The sequence below is a fragment of the Giraffa tippelskirchi genome, chromosome 13 (genome assembly GCF_054371585.1).
Source record: "Giraffa tippelskirchi isolate mGirTip1 chromosome 13, T2T-mGirTip1v1.2.pri, whole genome shotgun sequence".
NCBI lineage: Eukaryota > Metazoa > Chordata > Mammalia > Artiodactyla > Giraffidae > Giraffa > Giraffa tippelskirchi.
The window spans coordinates 29,864,057-29,875,914 of NC_137287.1; the positions used below are offsets into that span (position 1 = coordinate 29,864,057).

The following is an 11,858-nucleotide window of genomic DNA, read 5'->3' on the forward strand; positions in this document are numbered from 1 at the left end:
TCCCAATGCAAGGGGCCAGAGTTTGATCCCTGGTCAGGGAAAACTAGACCTCACACACCACAACTAAAGACCCCACATGCTGCAATGAAGAACGAAGATCCCGTGAGCCACGACTAAGACCTGGCACAACCAAATAAACACATAAATATTAAAAAAAAAAAAAAAAAAACACCGATGCTTAGAAAATAAAACCCAAGAAGATAAAGCAAAATGCTAATTACTTAAAAAAAAAACAAAACTAGCCTAACCGTATTAACTGAACTTTTTCATGCCTGTATTAATGAGCTCCTTAGATAGCCCTGAGGAGGAATAGTTGACAATGGGCAATTCAGGTCCCCTCACTGTCTGTGTGTAAAACCACAGACACCAGGACAATTCCAGCTAAAATAGGAGTCTGTGAAAGAGAATCATGCCAACATGTATCAACCCTTGAAAATGCCCCAACCCTTTGATCTGGTAATATCACCTCAGAGCCTCTATCTTAAAGAAACAATCCCCACCTGGCCCAAACGTTTTGAACCAATAGATTGTAACTATAAAACCACTGCATGGGAACATCCCCCATGGTCTAGTGGCTGAGACTCCAGTCTACCAGTGCAGGGTGCCCAGATTTGATCCCTCGTCAGGAAACAAGGCTCCATATACTGCAACTAGAAAAAGATCTCGCATGCTACAATGAAGACCCAGTACAACCAAATAAATAAAAACAGTGCATGGGTAATAGCAAAAAAAAATGGAATGGTTCATATGTCCAATTGAAGGGAAATGTGTCCAAATGTAGGACACATATTAGCTCATGTGTCCAATTAAGTCAACTAGGCTGTATCCACATGTGCACCTGCGATACTCAGGACTCAAAATATGTGTATGTCCATACGCACTCCAGCTTCATTTCTCAAGAGACAAATAAACATTCATATACACAAGTATGGTTAAATAAAGTGTGGTCCATCCATACAATAGAATAATAGGCAACTGTTAAGAATAATAAGGTCAATATACATGTGTAAACATAAAAGATACTCATGTAAATAAATTTCATTGAAGGTAGGCTTTTTTTCCTGTTTATTTCACTGATATGGCATTAATATCTAGAAAAGCACCAAGATGTAGTGAACAATAAATGACTTTTGAATAATATATTTCTTAGCAAAAAGGAAAAAGCAAGCTACAAAAGAATGTATGCTACAGTCAATTTGTATATGTGTGCATGTTCAATTCCGTTCAGTCACTCAATTGTGCCCGACTCTTTGTGACCCCACGGACTGCAGCACACCAGGCCTCCCTGTCCATCACCAACTTCCAGAGTTTACTCAAAATCATGTCCATTGAGTCAGTGATGACATCCAGCCATCTCATCCTCTGTCATCCCCTTCTCCTCCCTCCTTCAAAGTGTGTGCATGTATAAATACACAAATAAACATATTGACTGTACATTACATACACTACTCTATTAGTAAGGATATGCTGCTATAACAAACCCTTTTTTAATTAATTAATTTGTTTTCATTTTGGTCGAGCTGGGATTGATGCTTTTGAACCGTGGTGCTGGAGAAGACTCTTGAGAGGCACTTGGACTGCAAGGAGATCAAACCACTCAAACCTAAAGGAAATCAGTCCTGAATATTCATTGGAAGGACTGATGCTGAAGCTGAAACTCCAATACTTTGGCCAACTGATACGAAGAACTGACTCACTGGAAAACACCCTGATGCTGGGAAAGATTGAAGGCAAGAGGAGAAGGGGACGACAGAGGATGAGGTGGTTGGATGGCGTCACCGACTTGATGGGCATGAGTTTGAGCAAGCTCCAGGAGTTGGTAATGGACAGGGAAACCTGGCATGCTGCAGTCCATGGGGTTGCAAAGAGTCGGACATGACTGAACTGAACTGAACTGGGTCTTCACTGTTGTGTGTGGGCTCTCTCTAGTTGTGGTGCTTGGGCTTCTCATTGCAGTGGCTTCTCTCGTTGCAGAGCATGGAATCTGGAGTGCAAGTTCAGTAGTTGTGGTGTACAGTCTTAATTGCCCCATGGAATGTGGGATCTTCCTGGACCAGGGATGGAATCCGTGTCCCCTGCATTGACAGGTAGATTCTTAACCACTGGACCACCAGGGAAGTTGTGTAAAACGCACAACTCTTAAATGAGACAATTTGTGTTATTTCCCACTCTGTGTGTTCATCCTAAGTTGTCCGGGGTCTCTGCCCTGTGTCACCTTCTCTCTGGATCTTGGCTGATGAAGCAGCTACTCACTGGAACACTGCCAGTTATCACGGCCAAGGGAACAAAAGTCCTGAGGGGCCTTACAACAGTAGTTAAGTACGCACAATTCATTGGCCAGAACTATTCACATGGTCTAACCAAAACATAAATTAGCCAACAAATACAATCATGCTATGTGCCTGGAACTAAAAATATTTTGACAAACAACACTATTGGCTGCCACAAACACCATAGTGAAAGTATGTAACTGTTCAAAACAGTTACAACTAAAGAAAGAGATTTTTGAGAAGTGAGGGGTTAATTTTTTTTTTAATTTGGTATACTTCTTTTTTGATATTTTGGAACTAATTTGTCCTGTAATAAAATATTTTTAGAACCATGTATACATTTGTGTGTGTGTGTGTGTGTGTGTGTGTGTGTGTGTGTGTGTGCTTAGCCCATCAGTCAGATCAGTTCAGTCACTCAGTCATGTCCTACTGTGACCCCATGGACTGCAGCACACCAGGCTTCCCTGTCCATCACCAACTCCCGGAGTTTGCTCAAATTCATGTCCATCGAGTCGGTGATGTCATCCAACCATCTCATCCTCTGTCGTCCCCTTCTTCTCCTGCCCTCAATCTTTCCCAGCATCAGGGTCTTTTCCAATTTATCCTGTAATGAGATATTTTTAGAACTGTGTATACATTTGTGTGTGTGTGTGTGCGTGCACTTGGTTGATCAGTCATGTCTAACTCTTTGCTGCACCACGGACTGTAGTCCGCCAAGCTCCTCTGTTCGTGGGATTCTCCAGGAACGAATACTGGAGTTGGTAGCGATTCCCTTCTCCAGGGGATCTTCCCAACCCAGGTCTCCTGCATTGCACGTGGATTCTTTACTGTCTGAGCCACCAGGGAAGCCCATATATTTTTAAAGTATCCATTAATATAATGACGTATTCTCCAGCCCTAGAAATGTTTAGGAAGTATTTTTATAATAGAGAAATTTTTACGCTGTGATCTTAAGTGAGACAGGCAAGATAAAATATCTTTATATAGTAGCATCTTGATTGTCTAAAGAAATGCTTAGAAAAAGAACACTAGGAAGAAATATGCCAAGATATTAAAGTACTTTATTTGGGTATATTTGGGTGATAAGATTATGTTGGTTTTCTTCTTCTCCTCCTCCTTCTCCTTAATATTTCTTTAGACAGTGGGTATTTTCCACACTGCTTAAGTTGCTATTATAAAAAGAAAAAAAATTTTAAAAAAGGCTCATCTCCAGGGAGAAGATGACCTGGTATGTAAACTTTAACTCGTAAAACACAAGTGGACAAATATGTCCATAAGCATAACTAACTTTTCAGAGAAAACAATCAGTAATAAGCAGACATTTCTTGTCTCAAAAAACCTTGAGTTTTATGAAACCCTTGGAAATAGGGATGGGATTATAGCACAGATAGTCCCTCTCTAGAGTTGTTCTTTTAATATACAATGGGGAAAAAGCTAGCTTTTATAAGCTTTTATACTCAACTGTTATTCTAAAGTTTCTATCAAACGTCAAATAACAACAAAAAGTAAATCTTCCATTTTGCCAAAATAGATCATAGTTTTCAACTGGTCTTGATGAGAACACTCAGAAACAATGTTCAGATCCTATTTGTCTCTCATATGTAGTTGTAGATAAATTTTATGTTGTGTTGAATCAGAGAATTTTAACACTGAAAAAGGGTCTCAGAAATAACACTTTGATTGAAATGGAATCTCTAAGAGGCAAGAAATATTAATAATAATATCCAGCATTTACTGGGCCCTGGCTCTTTCTGAAGGGCCCATACAACAGGATTTATCACCCTTTAAGCTATTGATTTTTAAAATATTTATTTATTCATATGTTTGTTTGGGTCTTAATTGTTGCTTGTGGGATCTCCCTGGCGGCACGCAGGCGTCTTTGCTGTGGCTCACACTCAGTTGCAGCATGTATGCAGGATCTAGTTCCCCAAACAGGAATCAAACCCAGGCCCACAGCACTGGGAGCCTGGAGTCTTATCCACTGAACCACCAAGGAAGTCCCAGAACTATTGATATTTGAAGCCATGTAATTCTTTACTGTGGGGGGCTGTCCTCTGCATTATAGGATATTTCATAGCAACACTGGTCCCTACTCATCCCTCAGTTGTGACAACCAAAATGTCTCCAGACAATGCCAAATGTCTTGCTTGAGGACAACTGCCTTACAACCCTTTAAAAAAATCTCTCTCTAACAAGCGAGATGTTAGGATGCCCATTTCATAGATAGGTAAGTACCTTGCTTGCAGTCACAGAACTAGTATATAACAGAAGTGACAGTGTTAGTTGCTCAGTTGTGTCTGACTCTTTGCAACCCCATGGACTGTAGCCCACCAGGCTCCTCTGTCCATTGAATTCTCCAGGCAAGAATACTAGAATGGGTAGCCATTACCTTCTTCAAGAGATCTTCCTGACCCAGGGATCAGACCTGGTCTCCTGCATTGCAGGCAGATTCTTTACCTTCTCAGCCACTAAGGAAGAAGTAAGGTCTGCTGTGATTAAGCTCATTTGTCATTCATTTACTCATTCATTCATTGCACTCGCCCAAATACTGAAAAGCATGATCTCTGAACCCAATATAGTATTGTAAATCAGCTATACTTCCATTAAAAAAATAAAGATTAAGTACAAATTTAAAAATCAACAAAGAGCATGGTCTCAGATCCCACTCCACCAAGTACTAGCTGTGTGAGCTTGATCACATTGTTCAGTTCTCTGAACCTGAAACCTCATTTTCTTCATCTGTCAAATTGGGGTCAATGCCCACTTTTTAGGATTATTATGAAGAGACAATGAAGTGATGCCTGGGAACTGAGGAACATAGTATGAAACACTCTAAGTGATCGATAAAACTTTTAAATAAATGTTATTATGGTTGTTGTTACTTCCCAGAAGGCATTGAGCTGGCAAAGTTCTGAATGCCTGCAGAGTTGAATAATATGAAAACAGCCAAAGAAAAATCATTATGCAAGGGAAATGCATTTGCAATGCCAAAACAGTCCTGAAGCAGTTTCATATGATAGCATTTACCTACTATCCTATATGTTAGTTTGGGGGGGAAGATCTGCATTTTCCACATTTATCATTACAATTTTTTTAAAAGGAGACTTTGACTTTATTTTAGCAAATGCGATGAAATAGCCTTACACACAACTGCACTCTAAAGAAACCAAAATATATCTACAATTTTCTAGATTTCTTATCATCATTTTGCCTGTTTCTACTTTGAGGATTTGGGGGCGAAAAGAAAACAACTTCTGTCACTAGGAACATTCCAATAAATGAAGATATTTCTCTGCCCACAAAGATGCCCCTGTGAACCAGTTCTCCTGTTCTCCCCCAAACTAAATTACACACAGATGTATGGCTAAGTCTGAAGATGTTTATTCAGGCTGGTCATTTCAATTCTGAACTTAGGTACAGATTTAAGGCACCAAATGGGAGGGAAAAAAAGTAATATAAATTCTTTCTCCCAGGGAAAATTTGCTTTATCTGTTTGAATCTAATCATCTCTCCAATTTGTATTTATCCTTATGCAAATTGGTCAGATATACTAAACATTCATATGCAAAGGCCAAGTCTAATATCCAGGGGGCAGGATTTAGCATTGGAAGTCATATGGTCATTAGTTTTACTTTCTAGAGTTACTCCGAAATAAAACCCATGGAACTAGTTAATACACCCACTCTGGATTGATCTTTCAGCTTCCCACTTTGGAGATTAAATGTGAAACGATAATCCACTTGGAAAAATACTAGAGTCCATATTAGAATAACCAGATTAATCTTTCTAAGATGTGATCAGGGTAATTTGCCTGGGAAGATGACAGAGCATAGACGTTTACTGTGGGGAGCTCAGAGTTTGAAATGACTGGCTTCAAATCCTGGTTCTGCTATTTACCTGTTATGGCAGGAAGATTCTGTAAAGTTCTCCAAGGATTCTCACTTGCTGGTACCTGTGCCCTTGTGTAATGCTCTCCCTTTGGGTGTGGGCTGGCCTGGGGACTTGCTTCTAACCGAGAGAACATGACAGAAGTGATAGGAAGAGGCCACATAATAAGCAAGCTCTATCTTGTTAGAAGATTCTCTTTCTTACTGACATTGATGGTGCAAGCACCCATGTTCTGAGCTGCCACATTGGAAAGGGCATGTGCTAAGGAATTGAGGGCAGTCTCCAGCTAACAGCCATCAGGTAACAGTCCCTCAGACCAACCACCATTGAGGAGCTGATTATTGCCAACAGCCAACCATGTAAGTCAGCTTGGCAGCCAACTCTTCCCCAATCAAATCTTCAGATGAGGCCTCAAGCCTGAGTGACCCCTTGATTTTAGCCTGTGAAGTCCATGAGCAGAGCTTCTAGATAAGCTATGACCAGAGTCCTGGAAAACAATAAATATTTGTTGTTCTAAGCTGCTAAGGCTGTGGTGATACATTCAGTTCAGTTCAGTTCAGTTCAATCGCTCTGTTGTGTCTGACTCTTTCTGACCCCATGGACTGAAGCACGCCAGGCTTCCCTGTCCATTACCAACTCCCGGAGCTTGCTCAAACTCATGTCCATCGAGTCAGTCAGATGCCATCCAACCATCTCATCCTCTTTTGTCCCCTTCTCCTCCCACCTTCAATCTTTCCCAGCATCAGGATCTTTTTCAATAAGTCAGTTCTTTGCATCAGGTGGCCAAAGGATTGGAGTTTCAGCTTCAGCATCAGTCCTTCCAGTGAATATTCAGGACTGATTTCCTTTAGGATTGACTGGTTTGATCTCTTGTTAGCCAAGGGACTCTCAAGAGTCTTCTCCAACACCACAGTTCAAAAGCATCAACTCTTCAGCACTCAGCTTTCTATATAGTCCAACTCTCACATCCATACATGACTACTGGAAAAACCATAACTTTGACTAGACAGACCTTTGCTGGCAAAGTAATCTCTCTTCTTCCCAATATGCTGTCTAGGTAGGTCATAGACTTTCTTCCAAGGAGCAAGCCTCTTTTAATTTCATGGCTGCAGTCACCATCTGCAGTGATTTTGGAGCCCACCAAAATAAAGTCTGTCACTGTTTCCATTGTTTCCCCATCTATTTGCCATGAAGTGATGGGACTGGATGCCATGATCTTAGTTTTTTTAATGTTGAGTTTTAAGCCAACTCTTTTACTCTCCTCTTTCACTTTCATCAAGTGGCTCTTTAGTTCTTCTTCACTTTCTGCCATAACGGTGGTGTCATCTGAATATCTGAGGTTATTGATATTTCTCCTGGCACCTTGATTCAATATTGTGCTTCATCCAGCCCGCATTTCACTTGATGTACTCTGCATATAAGTTAAATAAGCGGGGTGACGATGTACAGCCTTGAAGTACTCCTTTCCCGATTTGGAACCAGTCTGTTGTTCCATTTACAGTTCTAACTGTTGCTTCTTGACCTGCATACAGATTTCTCAGGAGGCAGGTTAGGTGGTCTGGCATTCCCATCTCTTGAAGAGTTTTCCAGTTTGTTGTGATCCACACAGTCAAAGGCTTTGGCATAGTCAATAAAGCAGAAGTAGATGCTTTTCTGGAACTCTCTTGCTTTTTCAGTGATACAACAGATGTTGGCAATTTGACCTCTGGTTCCTCTGCCCTTTCTAAATCCAGCTTGAACATCTGGAAGTTCACGGTTCATGTACTGTTGAAGCCTGGCTTGGAGAATTTTGAGCATTACTTTGCTAGTTTGTGAGCTGAGTGCAATTATGCGGTAGTTTGAACGTTCTTTGGCATTGCCTTTCTTTGGGATTGTAATGAAAACTGACATTTTCAGTCCTGTGGCCACTGCTGAGTTTTCCAAATTTGCTGGCATATTTGCAACACTTTCACAGCATCATCTTTTAGGATTTGAAATAGCTCAACTGGAATTCCATCACCTCCACTAGCTTTGTTCATAGTGATGCTTCCTAAGGCCCAGTTGACTTTGCATTCCAGGATGTCTGGTTCTAGGTGAGTGATCACACCATGGTAGTTATCTGGGTCATTAAGATCTTTTTTTGTATAATTCTTCTGTGTATTCTTGCCACCTCGTCTTAATATCTTCTGCTTCTGTTAGGTTCATATCATTTCTGTCCTTTATTGTGCCCATCTTTGCATGAAATGTTCCCTTGGTATCTCTAATTTTCTTGAAGAGATCTCTAGTCTTTCCCATTCTATTATTTCCCTCTATTTCTTTGCATTGATCACTGAGGAGGGCTTTCTTATCTCTCTCCTTGCTATTCTGTGGAACTCTGCATTCACATAGGTGTATCTTTCTTTTTCTCCTTTGTCTTTTGCTTCTTTTCGTTTCACAGCTATTTGTAAGACCTCCTCAGACAACCGTTTTGCCTTTTTGCATTTCTTTTTCTTGGGGATGATCTTGATCCCTGCCTACTGTACAATGTCACAAACCTCCATCCATAGTTCATCAGACATTCTATCAGACCTAATCCCTTGAATCTATTTGTCACTTCCACTGTATAATCATAAGGGATTTGATTTAGGTCATACCTGAATGTTCTAGTGGTTTTCCCCACTTTCTTCAATATAAGTCTGAATTTGGCAATAAGGAGTTCATGATTGGAGACACAGTCAGCTCTCGGTCTTGTTTTTGCTGACTGTATAGAGCTTCTCCATCTTTGGCTGCAAAGAATATAATCAATCTCATTTCGGTGCCGACCATCTGGTGATGTCCATGTGTAGAGTCTTCTCTTGTGTTGTTGGAAGAGGGTGTTTGCTATGACCAGTGCTTTCTCTTGGCAAAACTCTATTAGCCTTTGACCTGTTTCGTTTTGTATTCCAAGGCCAAATTTGCCTGTTACTCCAAGTATCTCTTGACTTCCTACTTTTGCATTCCAGGCTCCTATAATGAAAAGGACATCTTTTTTGTGTATTAGTTCTAGAAGGTCTTGTAGGTCTTCATAGAACCTTTCAACTTCATCTTCTTCAGCATTACTGGTCCGGGCATAGACTTGGATTACTCTGATATTAAATGGTTTGCCTTGGAAATGAACAGGGATCATTCTGTTGTTTTTGAGATCCCATACAAGTACTACATTTCAGACTCTTGTTTACTATGATGGCTACTTCATTTCTTCTAAGGCATTCTTGCCCACAGTAGTAGATATAATGGTCATCTGAGTTAAATTCACCCATTCCAGTCCATTTTAGTTCACTGATTCCTAGAATGTCGAGGTTCACTCTTGCCATCTCCTGTGTGACTACTTCCAATTTGCCTTGATTCATGGACCTAACATTCCAGGTTCCTATGTAATATTGCTCTTCACAGCATCAGACTTTACTTGCATCACCAGTCACATCCACAACTGGGTGTTGTTTTTGCTTTGGCTCTGTCTCTTCATTCTTTCTGGAGTTATTTCTCCGCTGATCTCTGTAGCACATTGGGCACCTACCGACCTGGGGAGTTCATCTTTCAGTGTCCTATCTTTTTGCCTTTTCAAGCTGTTTATGGGGTTCTCGAGGCAAGAATACTGAAGTGGTTTGCCATTCCCTTCTCCAGTGGACCACATTTTGTCAGAACTCTCCACCATGACCTGTCCATCTTGAGTAGCCCTACACAGCATGGCTCATAGTTTCATTAAGTTAAACAAGGCTGTGGTCCATGTGATCAGTTTGGTTAGTTTTCTGTGATTGTGGTTTTCATTCTGTCTGCCCTCTGATGGATAAGGCTAAGAGGCTTTGGAAGCTTCCTCATGGTTATTCACTTGCTTCTGAACAACCATCAACTGGAGAATGTTGGATCCCACCAAAAAAAAAAGATACCCCACGTCCAAGGGCCAAGGAGAAGCCCCACCAGGACAGTAGGAGGGGCGAAATCACATTTAGAATCAAATCCCTTACTTGTCAGAGACTCCCAGAGGGCTCAAACAAACCTTGTGTGCACCAGGACCCAGAGACCGCACAGAGACTGAGACAGAACCGTGTTTGAGCGTCTCCTGCAAAGGTATGGGTCAGCAGTGGCCTGCCGCAGGCACAGGGGCTCTGGATGCAGCAGACCTGGGTATGGCGTAAGCCCTGTTGGAGGAGGTCTCCATTAACCCCACCATAGAGCTGCCAGAACTTACACAGGACTGGTGATATGTCACAGGGAAAAATCATGTAAATACTCAGATGACAAAAATCTTCTGAGATGGGATGATCTCACCATTTATCAACCAAAAAGGAGAGAAAAAGCTGGCATCCTTAGAAATTGCCCACAAGTTCAGTCAGACAGTCAAATGTATGGTCAATAACTGATGACTTTAAAAAGTTACCTTGGGTTGTCTTTTTCAGCTCTGTTATCCTTCACATACAACATGCACCAATGACTTCCCCACTTTCATTTGCCACCAAACCTTGATGGTTTGGGCTTCTCTGGTGGCTCAGACAGTAAAGAATCTGCCTGGAATGCAAGAGACCTAGGTTCAACCCCTGGCTTGGGAAGATCCCCTGGAGAAGGGAATGGCTACCCACTCCAGTATTCTTGCCTGGAGAATTCCATGGACCGAGGAGCCTGGTGGACTACAGTCCTTGGGATTGCAAAGAGTCAGACATGACTGAGTGACTAATACTTGATGGTTTTTGTTCTGTCTTTGGGGCACCCCCTGTGTGCCTAAAAATGAGTCATTGGTTCTAGATTTCCAAGAACGGATGGGAAACGCCTCATTGTATATGACTTTGGGCTACTCACACTTTCAGCTTATTTCCTTTGTGAATGAGGATAAATTATGATACCTGCCTCAAAGAGTTGCCATAAAGATAACATGAACACATGTAGATGCTCAATATGTCAGCCATCGCAGTGGTTTTGCAATGTCTCTAGATTGCCTGAAATCTCTCTGATATCTACTTCTAGAGACTTCTTTTGTCTCCGTCATCCTACACTGTCCCTATCCATCTAAACTCTCCTTTTCTGTCTTCCTTATTACCTTTCATCTTCTCCTGTCCTTAACCTTGACCATGCTGATCCGTGAGGAAATAGCCTGTACTCTTGAGTCACTCTTCTCCTCTCCTTTTTACACGATGACACCCATGGTATAGTGGAAGGGTTTAGCTATAACTGCTCATGTAATCCCAAAATTTGTACCTTGAACTCTGACTTCCCATTAGACTCTTCCAACTGAATAACTAAAAAATTCCAGTTTTCCAATTTTCCCATTCAGTATTTTCAACTGAATATGGAGGTAAAATTTAGACTTACTGAACTGAGAGTAACTTTAGAGAGTGTCTAATCAAGGGATCTTAAACCCCTCTGCCTCAGAGGGAATAGGAAGGGAACCTAAAGGTGTGAAGTTGATTGGGCATAAATAACAATTTGACCTCAGTGTAGGAAAACAATAGGGCATGGTGGAGCCTGTGGACAAGTCAGGGAACATATCCATGGCCGGTCTAAAGGGGGCCACTGATACTCATGTTAGCCAACTGCTAAAGGCAGAAATCTGGGCTTTTGTGTAAAATCTCCCAATTGCGGAATGATGGCAGCTAATTAAATTGTAAAACCTTGTGTAGAATAAACAAACTACATCTGCCATGACTTTTCCTGTTTGGGTATAATGCAGTGCTGTCAGTTTTTAAAGATCAGGTGACCAAAACCCAGAAG

At 41.2% G+C, this 11,858-nt stretch overlaps 1 long non-coding RNA gene across 1 annotated transcript in view; it reads left to right on the top strand.

Moving 5' to 3' along the window:
• Positions 1 to 2,604, top strand: part of LOC145533282 (uncharacterized) — a 62,402-nt gene extending 59,798 nt beyond the window's left edge. Inside the window, exons 4-5 of the long non-coding RNA XR_014073974.1 lie at positions 1,521 to 1,730; positions 1,975 to 2,604. This is a non-coding gene — a long non-coding RNA (uncharacterized LOC145533282). The remainder of the gene's footprint in view (positions 1 to 1,520; positions 1,731 to 1,974) is intronic.
• The last annotated feature ends 9,254 nt before the right edge of the window (positions 2,605 to 11,858 follow it).